Source organism: Poecilia formosa, unplaced genomic scaffold, assembly GCF_000485575.1.
Source record: "Poecilia formosa unplaced genomic scaffold, Poecilia_formosa-5.1.2 Scaffold21, whole genome shotgun sequence".
Classification (NCBI taxonomy): Eukaryota; Metazoa; Chordata; class Actinopteri; order Cyprinodontiformes; family Poeciliidae; genus Poecilia; species Poecilia formosa.
Window position 1 is genome coordinate 3,158,701 of NW_006799960.1, and position 20,924 is coordinate 3,179,624.

The following is a 20,924-nucleotide window of genomic DNA, read 5'->3' on the forward strand; positions in this document are numbered from 1 at the left end:
AATCATTGTTATTTCTCGTGTGAGTTGTTTTTTGAAAGGGGTCCTCTCTTTCTACCCCACTTCACTCGTATTCTTCTCCCTGCTTCCACTTCAGCTACAAACAGAGCACATCAGTCGGTGTGTTTGTGTGTTGAGGAAGTGAGGGATGTGTCAAAGTTGACCCAGTGACACTCAGCTCTGTCTTGTCCCCTCCGTGGGAAGTGATGAGGGCCTCCCCATCAGTCTCTGTCACATCAACCCAAACACCAACATATTTACCCAAAATACTTGTTTAAAGATTAAACAATTTTTGTGATTTTTTTTTCCCCCTCTGTTTGACCAGTTGTCTGATATTGACGTTTAGTCTCACTGACCTATAAACTTAATGAAAATCTGATTTTGATCCAACTCTTAAAGAGTTTAGACTTTCTTTTAAATGTTGAGGTTTAAAGCGCTGATTAGTAGTTAGAGCCTAAACATTTTGGAGCAGTGGTTTAACACATCCAGTACAAAAATTTACTTATTTGGTTCTGGTTCACCAGGATCAATTCGATTAAGCTGTTTTATGTAGCACAAACTCACAACAAATGTTGTCTCAAGGCACAAAAAAACCCCTTAAATTCAGAAATACTCAGTCAATTCAATCCAATAATGTAGCCAAATTTAAAATCAATTATATACAGCTCTGGAAAGAATTAAGAGCCCACTGCACTTAACTCCATTGAAAACCTCACGGTTATTCCACCAAATATTGATCTCTGAACTCTTCCTGAGTTAAAACATTAGTATTGTTGTTTCTAAACGAATATGAACTTGTTTTCTTTGCATTGTTTGAGGTCTTAAAGCACTGCATCTCTTTCATTATTTTGACCATTTCTCATTTTCTGCAAATAAATACAACATTTTTGCTTGGAATTTCAGAGACATGTTGTCAATAGTTCGTAGAATAAAAGGACTAGGGCTGTTGTAAACGAATATTTTAGTAATCGAGGTACTCGAATCATTCGAGGAATCGTTTCAGCCCTAAAAAGGACAATGTTCAATTTACTCAAACAGATATCCATAAAAAGTAAAATCAGAGAAAATGATAATATTAAGTGGTCTCTTAATTTTTTTCCCCAGAGTTGTATACGTACACGGATCTGCGTGTAGCAACAGTGATCAGTCGCTTGCAATGTGCTGTTGATTCTGCGGGAAAATCGTTTTGTTTTGTTTTTCTAAAGTGCCCCGAGACCATATAAGTACCATTGAATGAGTCTTTACAGCATGCCAATGAAAATCTAATCTATTCAGTATTTAATATTGAAATATTCTTTAATATATTGGTTTGGAACCTAATGCAAACCCAGGTTTCTTCAAATCCAAGCCTTGAAGATCCATCCTGCAACTTCTAGATTTTTCTCTGGTCCAACAGACTGAATCAAATGGCTGAATGACCTCCTCAGCTTGCAGTCAAGTTCTCCAGCATTCTGGTAATTACCTTATTATTTGATTCAGGTGTGTTGAAGAAGAGTCACATCTAATAGTTGCAGGATGTTAGCCCTTGAGGGCTGGAGTTTATAGACTCCTGGTCCAACCTGATCCATGGAAAAATAACAATAATTTAAAATTGGGAGTTGCAGTTTAAGAGCTTTGCAAAAACCTTAAATTAATTCCAATACAGTGCATCTGGAAAGTATTCACTGTGCTTTGCTTTTTCCACTTTTTCTTATGTTACAGCCTCATTCGAAACTGTTTTAAATTAATCTCTTTCCTCAAATTTCTACACACAAATACCCCATTATGACAATGTGGGGGGAAAAAAAAACGTTTTGGAGATTTTCATTGGAACACATGAAATATCCCTCCTTACTGAGATGTACATTCATATTAAAATGGTTGTACAACCCAGTGGACTCTACTTCACTGGACACAAGGTTGGGGATAATTTGAAAATGAGTTAGAAACTCTTTATGCTGCATGTGAACGCTCTGAGGCACCTGTAGAGTTTGTCCGAAAGCAGAGTGGATCAACATATGTTACAGAGATAATGTTAGTGATTTATTTTCCTTCCCCACAGGAAACCAAGACGACTCCAACACACCCTTTTGTCTGCATTTCTCAGATCTTCTGAAAAGGTCGTCTAATCCTCCGTCTGGTACATCTGATACCTAATTCAACAGGTGGATGGGAGGTAAAAAGAAGGTACTCGACTCCCATGTGTTGGGTTTGGTCAAGTACCTGCCGGCAACAATCACTGAATTTAATGTGGAGATAAGAATGGGATGTAGAGTGATGGTAATTTCTCCGTTTCTTTTTGCGTAAGGGTGAGCTGGGGGTGTTTGGGTGGGACTCATGTCTGAGTGAGAGAAACTCCTGGTGGGTGGTCACTGTGAGAGGAGGGTGAAAGTCCAGAGAACAAAGCAAGTTACTTAACTTTCATCTCAGCTTGAGGCTATTATTTGCGTTAAGCTTGACCTAATCACACTTCTACACCTGCCTTGTGCTGTTGGAAAATCATAAATCTGTAATGTTTTGATCTTTTCTACATAATAAGAGTCAATGAGACGGAAGCTGCAGCTGAAATTTGAAAAAGCAGAAGACGCTGAAGTGAGACTGCAGCAGGAGATCCTGGTCTTTGCCATGACTGGCTCTAAATGCTTCACGTCTGATGCTATGATATGAACGCAACGTGATCTGTGAGCCTGACGTGAATTCATGCTGACGTGTGAGATGAAAATCAGCAGCGATTTCTCGCATTTGTCAAACAGTGTATGTAGACACACACCTTCAACAAGCATGAAAACTGCTAACCACCAGTCTTCCCTCGCTAACTCGATAACAAGCTCGAAACCCTTGAAACATGTTTTAACGTTTGACATTTGGCCTCCAGTAGAAAAACCCCTTCCTTCAAGCATCTCCGAAAACCTTGGGAGACGGAGAAGCCCCCCTCCTCTCCAGCTGCAGCAGAGGGGGTTCGCGATCCTCTGACCCTCGTAATGACGGAGGGTCAAGAGTCAGGCTGTGTGAGGGAATCGTCTGCGTCTGCAGAGCGCGTGAGGAACGCCTGGGAACCAGATCTTGCTGTGTGATCCTGTGAAATTGATCTTTCCAGAAGGGACCCGTGGTGTGTATTTATGTTTAGGTGGTGGCGGTTGTGTATGTGGGCTTGTTTTGTAAGAAGATTCAGCTAAAATGGTAGAAGCAAGTTGGAAGAGACGTTGCTAAATTAAGTTTGTGTGTCTTCTAAGAAAGAATATCAGGCTTTGAATTATTTTTACATCTAAACAACCAAATTCCAAAAAGTTAAACGTGACTTGATCTTTTTTGAGAGCTAATTTAATTTAGCAAAAATCCAGATTTAGAAAAATACTTTTTAAAAACCCTAAATGTATTTTGAAACACACTTCCAAACGCCTGGTCCTCCACATTTATCTGTTCAAAACATATCTCCATGGAAATTTTTCCAAGGAAGTAATGTTTTGGAAGAAGTTAGCTGTTTGCTCCAAATGTGTGTCAGTGTGTGCCTACTGATTCATAGGAAATGTGGTAGTGTGACTCAAATAAATGTTATCTAACAGCAGGTGGTCACACAAAGCCATTTTAGTTGGAAATAAGCTCACATTAAATTAAGCTTTCATTATGTTTACCTTAAAGTGAGATTTAAGCAATTTTCTGATTATTTACCTCCATTATTATTCAAAATACGTCACTCCCATAGGCACAAAATATTTATTTTTTTAATAAGAACACAAGGGTTGGCCTGCATTTTTTTTTATAACAGCGGTTTTGTGAAATTATCATCAAGGATAAATGAAATACTATCTTTCGAGTTGAGCCCAAATGATTCGCACGCCTGGCTTTATAACTGTGTTCTATTCTATTGTCACAGCTGCTAAATGACTCCACAGTGGTAAAATCAGTATGTTAATGTGAGCAAGATGCATGGAGAGGAAAACAAATGTTTTGCATGTTTGTGAGTATTTCCGTGAGAGAGACTCCTCCAGTGAAGCCTTGGCTACTCTTTTATCTTCAGCATCTGTTTTTCTTCTTAACTCGCTCTCTCTCTCTTTCTCTCTCTCTCTTTCTCTCTCTCTCTTTCTCTCTCTCTCTCTCTCTCTCTCTGTCTCTCTGTCTTTCGCTCCCTCTCTCTCGCTCTTAGACCAAACCTCCACTGTCTGCCTATTCAGCCTGTTTGGACTCGACCACTTCAGTCATATCTGCAGGCTTCTTGTGGCGGCTACAAAAGCAATCCCTGCTTGTGCTTATTCAATCACAGAGGGATCTTGGGGAGGTCTTTCGTCTGTCTGTGCCCTCTTAGAGGCTTTGTACTGACATTATGAAGCAATCACATCCATTAGTTGGGACTTGTGATGTCTGATCCTGTCGCAGTACATGGGGCCTGCGTTAAAACATGGCACACCCCATTCAGAAATTCTTAGAGGACAAAATTTTTTTTTTTCTTTTACTAAAACTTTACTTCACAGAGGGAATTTAGACAGCACTGACTTCCTCAGCCATCCCCACAACACACATAAGCTTCTTCTGGTCAGCAACGCTACAGCTGCTTGATCAGCATGTAATGCAGCAGGCCAGAGTTCTTGTTTTTAAAGGATTTTTTTGGCTCTAGTGGTCTTTATTTCATAGTAGATTTACAGAAAAGAGGGTTGTGAGAGAGGAGGAAGACATGCATCAAACCTGTGGTGGACGCATTGAGGACTGAGGCCTCCATACATGGATCACGTGCTCTACTCTTTGTTCCACTGCCACACCCAGACCAATTTTCAGAAGAACATTGACCCTTTGCAACTACATCACCTATTCGTACTGCCATGATGGACGTCATGTGAGTGAGGTGAGTATGGAACTAATCGACTGAAATTGTTTCTTATGTTTCTTTCTTATTGTTTATTCGTGTCTTCTACTTGTTCGAGTCAAGTTAATTTGTCTGTGAACATAACGGACTTGGTTGGGGCTCATAGACGGCGGTATAGAAGCTTGGAATAGCTAGCTTAGAAACCGTTCCGTACCTCCCCCCTCCTGACCTGTTGATAAAATTATCGACTTTCCCTGAATTCAACCCACATGATTTATGCCACTATGTCATAAACAGCGGTTTACCTTAAACCGGAACAGCCTTAAAAACGTACAGAAGACGAGATGCTAACCAGTTTTTTTTTTCCATACATGCTAGGCTACATGACGGTGTGGCACTGTTTCCATGGTTACCGATGATTAGACGCGTACCTTCTCCATATTGCAATATTTCACATCTTTCTAATCATACTTGCTTTATAAAGTATATGAACGTTAATCTTCTTACCTTATAAAAAGTGTTCGCTGTAAATCCGCGGCGGCTGCGCCAGTCATTATGATTGACAGCTGCTATCCATCACCACCGTATCTTTCCTCGTTAAAAGTTATAAAATGACAAGTTTGGTTTGTATCCTTGTCTTTCTCTACAGCCAGCCGCGCAGCACCTTCTGACCATTTCTACTGCGGAATCAACTCAATAAAAGCGATATTAAGCTACCAGATGTGCGGCTTTACAGGAGCGCATAGGTTGTTTTGACGTCCGTCATGGCGGAGCGGGCGGAGTTTTGAAGAGAGTGCCGTCATTTTCAGTGGGTCAATTGTGAGAACAAACGAGGTAATTTTCCCTTGGAACAGACATTTGAACAAGTACATCCTCTTCAGCCGTGTTAAAGAGAACCTTGGGACTGTAGATATCCTGATATTTTGCATTGTTAAAAGTTACTTTACAGATGTGAATCAAGGGGTGATCTTCAATGGATAAAGAATGTAGGACTGAGTACACATCCCTGGAGAACTCCTGTGCTTTTTTTGTTGGTAACTAATATTATTACTGTCATAAACTGTGTTTTAGTCTTGAGGGAAGGTCAAAAATCAGTTTATAGAGGAAAGTTTCAAGGTACTGCTTAAGAGAGATTCGCTATAAGTTGCTATTAGAAGCCTGTGCTAAAGCCTGATTAGAACGGAGCAGTAATATAGTCATGGTTTGATCAAGGCAGTGGCCAGAAAACCAAAAAATACTTAAATTTAGGGCTATGGTATGTGCCAGGTAGGCCTTTTTGGGGCACAAGAAGGCAGAATCGAGACCTGGTTGAATACTGAGAGCATAGTTTGAGTAGGACTTGATTACCACAGTCAACTCAGCAGTGCATGGGTCTCACCATGGTTACGCTTTGGTTTAATGAGTTGCTGAGTGAAGAAAGTAAGCTGTACCACAAATCCCAGGTGCATGACGACAGTAAGCAATATTGATTTTTTTAAAACTGAAACATGTTATTTGCTGAAGAAAAGGGTCTAAATAAGTTTCAATAAGTTGCTTAATCTACTTTGATTTGAATTACTTATCATAATTTTACCATATCATAAACTCTTTGCCGACTTAAACTAAATTAACACTTTGCCCCATAAAAGGGTCAAAACTGTTAGATAACTGTGGGAGCTGTGCTGATATAGCGTAACGCATTTAATGCTGCAAGATTTGCAGGTGGGAAGCCGTTGCTTTGAGCACATCAAATCCAGGTTGTGTGGGAAGTTGCTGACCATCGCTGACTACACGACTTGAATGATGTTATTACATCACTCCGAGGCCCAGTTCAAAACATTAATTAAACACACTTCCCTGGTTTGTTTGCTTTTGGACTTGTGAGTGACGTGTGTATGCCTTCGTGTGCATTGTGTGTGGTTTCTGTGATGTGAATCCAGATTCACTCACCGAGCCTCACTGTTTGCTGTGTATGTGTGTGTGAGTTTGTGTTTGCGTGTGTGTGCGTGTGTGTGTCACACAGTGGTTAGCGCAGTGCTGATTGCTGTTTATTTGGTCTGTGGGTCGACACAGAGCCTTGCAGTTAGAAGCGCTACTGACAGCACTGTTTTTATTGGGTCCCTGTGGCTGAACCAACACTAACATTGGGGTCGCGCTCTTCGCTCTGTCCCCCACACCAAAAAACTCCCATACCAAGGTTCCTGTCTGCTTCAAAATAACATACAGTTAATCACCATGTGTGCAACATGAGATTTTTACTGGGGAAACATAGAGATTTTTGCCTCAAAATGATGCGGAAATCCATCACACTGACGTGGATCAAAGACCTAACAACTACTCTTTTGATAGAACCACCATTTATTGTTGCTTAAATAAGACAGACAATCTGTCTGCATGTCGGTGCGAGTAAACCGCTCCAATTTGTGCAACATTTGATTGTTTTGTGTATCTTCTGGACAGTGGCGGTTTCTGATATGGGCGACATGGGCAACCGCCCAGGGCAGTATCTTGTGGGGAGTGGAGCATGAGTCGTTAACTTCTTCTGTATAGTCTCTATGTCTGGACTAAAATCTAGGGATGTAAATCAAAAGCTTTTTCATCCAAAGAACAAAGAAAGCATTCAGACACTGATAAAATCTTATTGACACAAAAAGAACACTGAACATATATATATAAAAAGTCCAAAAGTGAAAGATGCAGTGGCAACATCATGATCTGAGGAGACGTTTCTTCATGCGGAGCTGCAAGTTGTTTTTGGTCAGAGTTGATGAAATAACAGGCCAGTTTGGACCCATAAACTTCAGGCAGAAAGTTGAAGAGACAGAGATGCCTATTTTTCAGCACTTCTGAGTCCAAGCATCCATCAAACCATGAGAGAAAAGTTACAGTTTCAGAAAATATTCCTGAAGTTTAAATTCTAAACATTTGTGTAACTATTCACTTCTAAATGAAATTATTTTTGGTATTTTACAGCTTCCTGTGTAATGTCTCATGACTTGGTGGACACGGTGGAAGGCCTGCCTTATCAGATGAAGGTTAATGTTCACACACTCTCGCACACACGCACGCACACGTGCACACACACACACACACACACACACACACACACACACACACAGATGTACTGACATACACAAGGTGGTGCACAGTACATGAACGCCTAGTCATCCATGTAATATGACCCTGCCTCAGCCTACACATGAACACACGCTTATAAAGAGGTCACCGCTTTGCCGTCTGGTGGTCAACCCCCCCGAACAGATACACACACAAAGTGTCTATGTGTGATTGACTGTTCACACAGTGAGCAGGAAGAGAAAGGTATATCTCAAAGCATTGACTGATCATTTTTGTCCCTTTTTTTTAAAACCTAAAACACACAGATCTAACTTTATTCAGCTGATGTCTCCCTTTACTGAAAGAAGCGGAGATGCACTGGTGACCTCACGGACACAGAGGGTGGGATGCGGGGATGAGACGGCTGTTTGTGCGTGTGTTTATCTGCGAGTCCCCACTGTAACGGCTGCTCCCGGCCATCCACGCAGCTGTCTGCTCAACACACTCCCACATAAACACACCAATGTGCGCGCAACACTGAGCGGCTGTGAGAGATCCCCCCTGCGGCTGCTTCCCAGGCTGAGAGAAAAGAGAGAAGGGGAAACGGCTGGAAAGGATTACGCACAACAATCAACCAGTCGCAGAGCGACAGCCACACGTGGAACCTTGTGAATGTGCGGATTATCCAGGAAGTTATAGCGGTCATTCCTGCTGCATGATAAATAGTGCTGCAGTCTTCACGCGAAAGATATTAAAAGGGTAGTATGATGTAAAATTGACTTTTTTGGGATTTATATCATGTTATAATGTTATTCCCTCATCAAAAACATACCTGAAGTGTTGCCTTGAGTCTTTCATGCATGTTTGAGAAATCTCGCATGGCAACCATTCAGCTGTGCAAAATGCCTGGTTGGACGTAGCTCCGCCTTCGAGGACGAAGATCCTCCTAGCAGCATCCAAACTACTGTACTTCCACGTCAAAGAGCACCCATCCTCTGTAAATCCCTCACTGAGCTCCTTCAGACTAGCTAGTAGCAATTAGCAAACACCTTGTTGAACAGGTTACCTGCTGAGCTCATTACATCGGCCACTTCTCAGTGCAACGCTGGTAAAAATGTTGCTAAGGGGTTAATAGAGAAGGAATGTTTTGATGACTTGAAGGTGTTAAATTAGAAAGTAACATTTCTTTTGGTCATATTTGATACATGTAGCATTTTCATAGCAACTGCAGGTAGCATAGTTGATTGTTCTATAAAATGGCACTGTGTGCCTGGAAAACGTACGATAATGCCCCTTTAAAAATAAAATTATCCAAATTTTGGAAAATTAAAAACAAACATTTCAACTGAAATCTATTTGTGATAATTATATACATTTTTTTTATTTCTGGCAACATCTACAACTTCAAGACCTTATTGGTAGGGAAAAATACAGCTTTAGTTTTGGTCAGAAAGAAAACAAAGTTTATGAAAACTTTTGCTTTCTGCAGACAGCAGGCACAGTCAGACACCAAGCTGAATACCTGACAAGATGAGATCATTTTAATCATTTTGCTTTAACACTGGATTATTTTAATCAACAACTCTTGTGTCTGAAAAGACCCTTCCTGTTTTCTAAATGGGGGTTGTGCTGAATTTAGACAAAAACATGCATGAAGTCATGTAGGAAAGTAAGAGTTATAGAAAAAATTTAGAATAATAAGTAACTAAGACCAAAAAATAACAAAAATAAGCCGATAACTTAAAGAGTGTCTTCATTAATGTCCATTCACAGTTGAAAGTACGAAACAGTCCAACGTCTGTTTCGTTTGTGAACGTCATGAGAGATAAATCATGGTTAGACTCCCTATTTGAATCACCTCCTGTTTGACGTCAGATACACTCCAAAAGTGTTGTAGCCTTTTTTTTTTTGTTACATGGCAGAACACCACACACAAACAAAGTATGTGTTTGTTCCGTCAAATAAAGTTTAAGAAAAGAAAGAAAGAAATGAAAGATTGCCCAGTCATCTCTTGAGATAGTTTTATAAGAGCAGCAATTAATCTACCAAGCTAAAGCTTAAAAAAAGGAGAGGGGGAAAGAAGAAAGAAATCAGCCCTGCAGATTTTCTGTGTGAGAAGTTGTAGGGAAATTATTCATAGTGAACAGGAAATAGGAACACAGTCAGAAACAGGAAGCTACTTTAATGAAATTAAACAGATTGGCGTTTTATTGCATGCTATTTTCAAACAACAACAACTTCCTTCCAGACAGTCGTATTGTCACACATCACGTGTGTCAAACTGGTCAAGTTTAGATTTCACTTTCAGAAAGGTTTCCTTGAGTAATTGTATTCATTTTTCTCTATTTGTTTAAGATTTTGTGGGAATTCGGACATTGAAAAACACGCATGGACTCAAAGGTTTTGTCTGTGTTTGTACTGCAGGCAATTTCCTTTGGGTTTGTTGTCCCTGCAGACAGAAATAGACAGAAGCCGGGACAAGCATGAACAGGGAAGGTTTAGCCGACGATGTCATGGGCCCCGCGGTTTCGCTGCAGGAGTTTCAACTTGTGTATGATCAAGGTCAGTGGGCATGTACTGTGGGTTTTAATGGAGACAAGAGGAGTAAAAAACAGAGAGGGAACTAAAACAAGCTTGACAGCAAGACGAGAATCAAAGTTTCGCCTTTGCTGCACACATTCCAGACTCCGGCTTTAAAGCTTGGTGTTCACCACACATATTTGCTTTGTAGCTGTAAAGAAGTTCTCATGAATATTGGGGAGAATGTTTAGGCGACAGTGGGCTGCGCTCTTTGTTTGTATGCATGCGTGTGGCGTGCATGAGTGCTGTTGTGGTTATTGATTCATCCTGCTTATGAGGCATGACATGATGAGCCAGTCAGGACATTGGAGGGAGTGGAAGGGGGTGGAGGGTTGGATGTGTTTGTCGGGAGTTTTGTGGGAGGGAGACAAAAACACTGAGGCACAGGAAAGACAAGGATGCAGGATTTACACGGCGCAAAATAAAAGCCGGGGGATCACAGAACCATAAAGACACAACAAAACATAAGAAGACAAAGTTTATGTGGGAATGTGGATGAAAGCGAGCCGTTCATGTGTCTGTCGGTGCAGCACTTTTGATCTGATTCAATGGGAATGTGGGGAAGCAGCTATAAAGCTAAATTGTTCTGATCAGGAAGACGTGCAAACAAGTGGGACAAATACACATTTAAGCACAAGGAGAGCATTAATTATAGTATTATAAGTAGTCACACATTCCACAATTCTCGCCTTCTTCTAGAAACGTGGGAAGAAGAAAACCATTAATGTTCACCCCAAAATCGTGACGTAGATGTGGAAGATGGTGCTCAGGTTAAAAGACAAGAAGATCGCAGAAATCTGAAGTGGAAAGACAAAGTCTGGTCGTGTAGCTTCAAGCTTACGTGTGACTCAGATGGTGAAAAAGGCTTTCCACTCTGTCCATAACTTCAAAGCTGGACAATACAAAGTAAAAGTGGTAATAAATAGATATGGAGTCCATACCCGCCTGATGAGACTCAATGCAGATGCGTTCCCACACTTCAGATGATTAAAACAACCTCATTCCCACACTAACATTTGGCCCTGAAAGAGCAGTTGAGCTATTGAAGAAAATTATGCCAAAGTTATAAAATGTGTTATTTTAACAAACTGGACTAAGTTCTCACACAGTTGTAAAACAGCTTTGTGTGTGTGTGTGTGTGGGTTGATGGGTGTGGGATCTGCAGTAGCAGCTGGTGGATTATGCAGAGCTCTTGCATCCCCCCATGTCCTTCAGAGACTGTTGTCATGCTTCCTGTATTGTGGCCAGTACGGCGTGATGTCACTTCCTGCACTCAGTAGCGTTATGTGTTTGTGTGTTTATGAGGGTGCGGACCCTACAGAGACCCAGCTGCAGCGTCGGAGTGTCTAAAAACAAGAAAGGAAAACCTCCAAGAAGAATAGAGATCCTTCTAGGGACCAGAGCAGAATGTTTACACTGACTGCATTATTTTTTTTTTCTTGAATTTAAAAGAACGAAGAGCCTTCGAACATCACGCATTCAAACCTGTGCGATTAAAAGAGGCATTAGTCTCCACCTGCTCATTTGAGTCAGTTCACGTTGACTCTAACTCTAATAAACTCAGGAGTTGTGAATCCTGGGATCATATGTTTTATGTAATTCGATTCATTCGGACGATCTTTGATCGTCGCTCGTCTCTGGGAAACCCAGATGATAACTAAAACAGAAGAGTTTTTATCTGAACGTCTTTAAAATATCACATCCATGATTTAATTGAGCTTTTCAGCCCTGTTTCTCACTAATCGCTCATTTTTCCTGCGCTTCTCATTCAGCTGTTTGTTCTCGTTCATGTGACCCCGTTTCAGAGCCTTAGCTTGGCAGGACGGCCGCTTGGACACGTGGTTCATTGACTGGAAAAGTTTGGCTACACTCTCTGCTTCTCTTTCCTCTCACACCATTTATTATCTGCACTCGGAGACTCCCAGGACCTGAGGACTTGCGCTCACATGAACACAGAAACACACACACACTCGAGCACGGAGACAAAACTCACACGCAGACGGATACAAGTAACACTCTTCCCTTCAGTGTGAGAACTTCTGCAATGTCTCCTCGGCTGAGTCACACAGATGTTCCTCTTGGCACCTCAGCAGGTTGCGGTGGGGTGTTTCGGGGGGCCTTTCTGGGATCTGGGAGGGGGCCACTGAGGGCCAAACAGGGCCCCAGAGCCTGGATGAGAGCTTCCTTTGTGGGACACAAAGCATTGTCTGTGCTGGGAAAGGCCACAGGGATGGGAACACCGCCCAGACCCGGACACTAAGCAGCGATTCTGGCTTTTCCATGTGTGAGTGTTTGTGCGAGGGTGGAAGACCACGACGGACTCTGAGTGTGGGAGAGAGAAACAGAAAGTGTGTACTAACTTGTCCGGCATGAACATGTTTGAGTCAAAGTCTGTCTGAGGAGGTGAAAGAGCAGCTGAAAGCATGACATTGGAGGAGCTAGCTTTTCCTTTCTTTAACGTCTCACTTTCCATGACCTATTTTAGCGTCCAAGCAGAGTTTTGCCCTGTTTAGACCTAACGCATTTGGTTTGGTGAGCTCCTGTCTGTGGAAGACCAGGAGGAGATCCAAAGAGCTCTCTGAGGGCTTTGGAAGTAACCGCAGAAGTTTATTGATCTGGAAAGATTGTCTTAGCCATTTGGAAGTCATTCAGTATAAAGAAAACTGTCCACAATTTAAATCAACAGCTATCATTCCCATGTATCGCTGTTCACACAAGTTCAGCCTGATAGTAGACCACAAGATGGTTAAAGAAGTCTCCATGAGACCCAGAGCAGGCTCTTGCTAATACATAAGTGCATCCAGTGCAATTACAAAGATAAATGTGACCTATAATGCTTCCTTGAACAGGCTAGGATAGGTCTAAGGGCAATACAAAACTTGTTCATTACATTTTTTGCACAAAATCCTTTTTAGATATTTAGATTTTAGCCTGAGTTGTTTTAGAGCCTCCTATTACTTTAAATCCAAATAAACTGCAGCTGGTCACACCCTTCCACCCCCCCCCAAACTCAACATGTACACTCAAAAGTGAAAATGGCTGCAAACAGATGCACAATCACACAACCGTACCAGACACGGACCCTCCTGCACAACCAACAATGATGTAGCAAGTGGTTTCTTAATGGTAGGTCAGCAACAAAATGCTTGTCTTTTTCAGCAGCCATTGTACAGCGAATACAGCTGGAGGAGAGTCTGAGGAGAGTGTGAGAAAAAAAAAAATTAAGCTGAAGCCAAAATAGATATTCCAACACGATAAAAACCCACAACATGCCGGCTGTCTGAGAATAAAGAACTGGACAATTCAGAGCCCGAATCGAAGCCCAGATCTTAATCACATAAAATTCAATCAGTTAGAAAAACGTTTGTTGGAAGGGCAAATGAAATCTTTGAGGAGGTTCAACAGCTTTAGCTCATGATCCTCAACTGGGTCAATTAAAACAGGCTTAATGTACAGATCAAATCAAATCAGTTTCATGTCTATTGACACTTTTTTACATTTAGGCCGTAAGAGATTAAAAAATGGAAGTATTGCATCTCATTTAGTTTGTGCAGTTTTAAAATTTCTCTACAGCATAACAGTCTCTTTAACACCAGTTCTAGTTTCCCTGATCCAATTATTCTAGCTAGATCTGTAAAACATTTCTGCAAGGATGTAGCATAAATTGCACAAAAATGACGTCAAACATTTGGGATTTGGTTTTTCTACTGGAAACATATGTTACAGTTATGAGAATTTACAAAACTGAAAATAACAAAAAGCATTTGTCTTCACTTTTGTCTAAAAAAACAAAAAAAAAAAAAAAAGAAAGGTGATGCCTAAAAGTAGGAAAGCCATGCGTGTTTCTTAAGAGAAGAAAAAAATCATGACTTCATCATCTTAGCAGTGGGATAAAGCCGTTGCTCCAACAACAGCCAGTCTGACATCAACCCCACCCGGCTTTTCTTTCGAATATGATAAGATACGGTGCTGATGAAGGACCAGGAAGTCTATTTTAAGACTTTGGGAACTGTCGCTTGCAAAACTTGGACAAAAAAGAAAAAAGTCAGCCTGAGCCAAAAGAGTGAGCTTGCATGTGTGCATGAGTAACGGGGTGGAGCGTGGGGACGGTGGGAATGGACGAGGAATGTCAGAAAGCCAAAGAAGGGGAAAGAATGAAAACAAAAAAGCAAAGAAGTGGTTTATGCCCACAGAACAAAGATGAAGAGAGGGGTTTTTTATAATTGGCCTTTTCCTTCGGGTCCCAGACTCGCTGGCTGAGAGGAGGAGACGGGGGGACAGAGGGGAGAGTGTGTAGTCTTCTGTCCAACACGCAGACACAGAGACAGGGGGACGGCAGGACTCTCGGAAGACGGGAGAGTTCAGGACGTAGGTGATGAGAACACTTTGATAAACGATTTCTGCCTAATTACAGTCACCACAGCTCTTCCACAGCCAAGCACGTCTCACCAAAACAAAACACACACTCTCTCAGACAAACACACACTTTCGAAACTTTTCCCAAATCGCACACGCCTTAATCCCGTCACAAATGAGAACGTCTGAACTTCAGAGCGAGTCGGGCCTCGGGAGGGACGGGGGGGAGGGGTGGGGGCGCAAGCGTCTCACCGCGTGACTACGTTTTACACGAGACAACCTTGACCTCGACGCACCACGGTGAGTCTGCGTGAGCGAACGTGTGTGTGTGTCTGTTTCACAAACCACCTCGGGAAGCCCCGCTCTTTAAAAAGCCCTGTGCGTCTGCGAAAGCCCCGCAGAGCGGCAGTCTCACAGTTTGTCGGCTTATTTCTGGGACGTTTCAGTGGGAAATCCTGAGAAAGTTCGCTAGTGGTTCTGTCTGGAATGGATGCTTCGGATTCATACGCCGCTGCAAACCATCACATGACGTGCAAGCAACGCACAATGAACAAGCAGCAGCTACGTCTGTTACTCAGACACATCTGAATAGTAACAAAAATAAAAATGAACTGAAGGTTAAAATGTAAAACATCACACGGGTTATGGGAAGTAATGTTTGGACAAGGTTGGGTAATAATGTAGAAATTTTGCATTAAAAGCAAGCAAAGTATAATGTACAGCATACAGAGTGTGAGTGTGTGATCCCGTCTTCTCCGTCAGGCTCACACACTCAGACTCAGTGGGACAGTGGCTCAGGCAGGTGGCTGCAGGCTCTCCGGCTTCAGGCTCCGGTTTCCTCCTGATGAAACCTCGCAGGTTCCTCCCTGCTGCTTTGTTCTCCTCATCCCTCCAACCTGTGGGAAGGAGGGAGCGACGGACTCCGTCAGTGTCACAACACGAGATTATCACTCTCAACACACACACACAAACTCAAAGCGACAGGAAGGAGACGTCTGTCCTTTGTTATGCTTTTGTCTTCTCAGTTTCTCTCACATTTCATTTATATTTTTTTTTTACAGCTGTTATTCATCTTCTTTTCCTCCTCGGCTGTCTGCGACTGGTAATTCCTGATCGATTTAGACAGTGTATTAAAACTTGATAGAATAAATCATGTAAATAGACATAATACTTGTGCAAAAACAGTAGTTTGAATGTTTTATTTGGGTGTTGTTTTCGCTTTACAAGAGAATAGAATTGGGTTTCTTTATCTCTGGGGGGGAAAGCTGATATTGACTGAAAATATGCACAAAGTGTTTAGATGTTCAATGTCTCAAATTATATTAATTAGCTTTTATGTGACTGGGATGTTTATATTAACTTAAAACATGAAAATAACCAATTTAAAAAGCATTGTAAATGGTCCTAACCTTAAAATAACGTAGTGCAATGGCAGCCAGACCAATCACAAGACGTTAATGTTTGACTGGATTTCGTGAAAAAAAGGAAGATTTTATGGGCTTATTGACAGAACTAATGAAAAGAAAACACAATAGACTCTCCAGAATACGAGGAGATTTCATAAAACACAACAGTAAACATTTTAAAACAGAATGATTAATCTGTGTGAAGATCTGCTGAGTTTGGGTTATAGTTTCCTCTTGAGCTTTTTCTTTAAATTCAACACTTTCTAGCTTGTAAAGCTCCATTTATATTGTCGTATTTTATCATGTTTGATGTTTTTGGTGGGTTGTTTAATTGTGTTTTGTTTTTAAGTTGCTTTATATAAGGGTGCTGATTATTTTTGTTCCTTTGCGGTAACATGACTGGGTACAAAGCTTCGCCCTCTGCAGTGAAAAGATGCGTGTTTTTAAAAATATATGTTTTTGCTTAAGATCTAGGAAGTGTAGCTACACTCCAATAAATATTCACAACTAGCAGGAGGTTGATTAAAGTGTTTCTGGCTTGATCGGGGATCACAAGCTGCCAAAATTCACAAGAGTTAAATGGCTCAGAAAGAACCACAATTAATGGGAAACAGTGTGAGACAATGACTTCTGAAAACTTTTTAGGTCAATTAAATTAAGACCTGAGCATTTTAATGTCAGCATATTTCATGAACACAATCAGCTGCGAAGGAGTTTAAGTCAGTAATTTCATATGATGATGTCCTGTATGAAAATGTTATGTTTCATTGTTTCTCAGAAACAGACACACATCCGTCACTGTTCACAACTACATTGGAGTCAAATACCAAGTATTAGTTTGTGTCCTAGTGTTGTCTAAATGTTGGAAACTGTTAGGTTTAACTTTTGAAAAGCGAAACCTTCTTGTAATCTTTTGAAGCAGTTTTGATCAATAGTCCCATAACCTTTCTGAAGTTTTTCTATGACCATCTTTCAGTCCAATCCAAGGCGCCTAAACTAAAGGAGTGAACTGGTTCTGTGTTGATACCTAAAAGACAACTTAGGGAACCGGTTTGGCGTTTTGTTGCTCTGATTTCTTTGGTTGAATCTATGAAAAATACCAAAACAACTACAGTTTGACAGATAAACTTCCTCTTTTGTTTTTTTAAATCTCTTTTCTTTAAGTCAAGATGCTGTTAAACGGCTGCAGAAGTTGGGTTTTCTAAGCTGATGCCACTTTTGCACATTTACAAGAAGAATAAAGACATGGCTTCTTAAATCTTCATTAATTAAAAAAAAAACTTTCTATATCTTGATGCTGCCACCACCATGCTTTACTATGGGTTATATGTTGAGGGTGGTTTGCAATGTCAATCTGCTGCGTATGCAGTGTTTTTCTGTTGGTTGCACAGAATTTTAATTAGAAAACAAATGCAAGTCAGACTTTGTAGTTGTTTAGAAACTACATAGAAAATTTGAACTGCTTAACCTCCACTTCACAATTATGGACAATTTTGGGTTGTGTTTGTGTTGGTCCATCACATAGAATTACAATAAAACACATGGTGAAGTTTGTAATGCTTGAAAAAAATCACTTTAAGCTAAGAGAATGAAGCTCAGACTACTACAAATATGTCTGAATTCAGCAGAAATAAAACAAGCTACAATCAACTACAAAGTCTTTTACATTGTTTGCTCGTATGGGAAAAAAAGAATAGAAGAAGAAAAGTCAACTTTCTCCTTTACCCTCGCCCCCTCCCCGTCTACTTTAATGATGTGTGCATATCCCAGGTCTTATCAGGCGACACCTGCGCTGCCGCTCAACTTCAACAGCCCAGATCCAGCCGGATCACGGTTAAATGCCCTGGGATTACAACACAGCTTAACACCAAAGCATTTAGACGCAGGAGCTGCCTTCCTGCGATGTAACAATCCTCTGTTCGCTTTGACATGCGGTGGAGCTTAGCTGCCAAAAGACAGCTGTCCATCAGCGCCTGGCTTTGATAAAGAGATAAATCATGCCTTGAGGCTGCCACACTTTTTTTTTTTTTTTTTTTGGTGCAACAAGTTATCAAAGGCCGTATTATGCTTGAGCAATTATTTTAATGAGTCGAATGCAGCCTGCAGCGATGTGCGTTTTTATCTGAACTCGGTTCCAAAGAAAACAGTTTCTGCTTGTTTCAAGAGCCCGTTTGTAGCAACAAAAGGAGTCGAGGCGACGGCTGCCAAAGCTTGATGTTTTACCCTTTGGGTGGAAAAGTGACATCAAAAGCTGCAGCACATTGATCCCGACTCCTACAGGAGCTTAACAGAGGATAAAGAGAGGCGTGAACCTCATCCTATGCATCATCTGCACACAGCTGTCCACCGGGTTAGGAAAACAGAGCCACCAACAAAACTTCAGCTGCACCTGCACAGGTTTATCCCCCTCAAGTTGTTCCCAAACAGAACGGAAAGAGAAACGACAAAGAGTTCAAGTGCTCAGTGTCAAGATCGATTCTGATGTGTGCTTCAGGCCTTTCAAGGTTTGGACTTTTTCTTTTTTTTCTTTTTCTTTTACCCCTAGAGTGGAGATGTGATCATAAAACAAAACTAGCAACGAAAACAAATGAAGGCTGGGCGTATTTCTGTCTGGAAGAAAAGCAGGAAGCTTTGAGATCCGAATGCGAGCGGTTCAAAGAAGTGCAAGGAAGGTGGCAGGGTGCATATGCAGGGTCATATATCGACACACACACATACACACCACACACAGTTATTCAACGTAAATAAACACGAGGACCGCTAGACACCCATAAGCTCGATGCATTAGCTATACCTGCTTGTCGCTTTTCACTCAGTGCAGAAGTAGCTCCCGCTGCTCAGTTCATTTCACTGACAAACCATCACAAAGTAGTGTAAAATTGAGAAATGGAATGAAAATGATATGTTTTTACATTTTGCTTAAAAATAAAAATCTGAAAAGTGTGCTGTGCGCCTGTACTCAGCCGCTTTGTCGAGCCTCCTTTAAATGTTGGTTAAAGCTACGTTTTCCTCTGCGAATTAACATCAATCTGCAATTTGTTTCGCACCAATTTTCAATCAACTTTATGTCTGGACTTTGATTGAGCCGTTCTAACACGAGTATGCTTCAATCTGAACCATTTCATTGTTTCTTTGACTGAGTGTTTGGGGTCTCTGCCTTGAAGGTGAACCTTTGGCGGAGTCTCAAGTCAGTTTGACCCCCTCTAATAGATTCTTCATGGTTGGCCATCAAATTAAACCAAAAGCATCCGACAACACGATGCTACTTTCACAACCACGTTGTCCCCCCCATCGTGATGTTTCCAAAGTGATTTGCGGTGATGGAGTTTCACCACACAAAGCAGTGTGTTTCGTCTTGGTCTCGTCTGACCTTTTCACGCGTTTGCTGTCCCTTGTCGAAAACGTTCAATTGAATTTCTTGCGGTTTTTACTTCAACGATGCGAAAAAGTTCACAAAGCACGCAGACATTTGCAAGCGCGTCCTTTGCCCACTTGTTTTCTCGTCCTCTAATTTTTTTTTTTCTCCCCCAGCTACGCGCATCGCCACACAGGAGAGGCCTTGTGTGCGAGGGGCCGTGACAACTGCGGCACGGTGACCTTTAATCCCTGACAGCATGGGAAAGTGGGCACTCTCAGCTGTTAGGACTCCAGCGGATCCTCCTGAGCAATAGTTTATGATTACACATTAATGGGAAGATGCACTAAAAAACACAGAGGATCGACAAAGTGCACACCAAAGAAAAAAAAAAAGGCCTACAGTATATCAGGGTTGCTGTGGTTACAGCTTCACAGTGGTATACTCCCTCCAGATTCATTTGCTCGCACACACACACAAAGCTATTTAAGACCTAGAAATATTTCTGCCTCTCTCGTTATGTTCTCACAGTCCTCAGTTGCTGTAGGAATGTAAAGTATCCAGAACCCGGTTCCCCCCTAGGCCCTGGTGAACAGGATGGTGGTGAGACCCTTGATTTAAACAACTTTGATTGTTCCCATGTCACTTGCTGCAACAATCTATACACCAGAGTCCTCCGTCAGCTGCTCCGCCTCAAAGGTTTTTCCAGGAACAGATACATCCCCCTACTGTAGCTCCATTCAACCTACTGTGCACTTCATGAACAACAAGGCTGTTATTTGTTTTTATTTTTAAAAAAAGGTTATGCTTCATTGGAAAAAATCTTGTGATTTTCTTAGATTTCTACGTTTTAAGTAGCGATTTAAACGATTTCGTGGTCGATTCTGGGTGTGCATGTACTCAATTGTTTTGTTAAAATAAAATATTCTGCTGCTTTTGCACCAGGAAAACACAAGAGCTGAATGTCACCTTTCAATGCCGTGATTAAAAGACATGTTTTTCAGAGATTTCGATTTGGACGCGCCGTTCTGCCCAGTTTTCTAATCCTGAATCCAGACTAAAAATGTCTGATGAGAGGAACACAGTGAAAGTGTCTTGATTTCTGGTTGCTGTGGATCCAAATGCTTTTTGATAAGGCTGACTGCTACAAAATATTTTAACAGGTGACTTTATTTCTTCTAGCTTATAAATTATAAATTATGGAGCACTTACAATTATCTTGCAACCTAGAAAAGGAATTAGAACAAACTTAGAATCCAGAGAAACTCATCTAGAGAAACTGCCAACATTTAGGATCATCTACTTTATAGAATCAAATAGGCAGAACCAACAATTAGTTTCATGATATAAACTGTGGAGAACTTATTACTTTAGACCACATGTGTCAAACCCAAGGCCCGTGGGCCACATGTGGCCC

The 20,924-nt window shown here is 41.3% G+C and overlaps 1 long non-coding RNA gene across 1 annotated transcript; it reads left to right on the top strand.

The window, feature by feature from the left end:
• Window positions 1–4,575: 4,575 nt before the first annotated feature.
• On the top strand, window positions 4,576–20,460 carry LOC103135142 (uncharacterized). The gene is made up of 3 exons (XR_475896.2): window positions 4,576–4,813; window positions 7,727–7,788; window positions 19,684–20,460. It is a non-coding gene; the product is annotated as an uncharacterized LOC103135142 (long non-coding RNA).
• The last annotated feature ends 464 nt before the right edge of the window (window positions 20,461–20,924 follow it).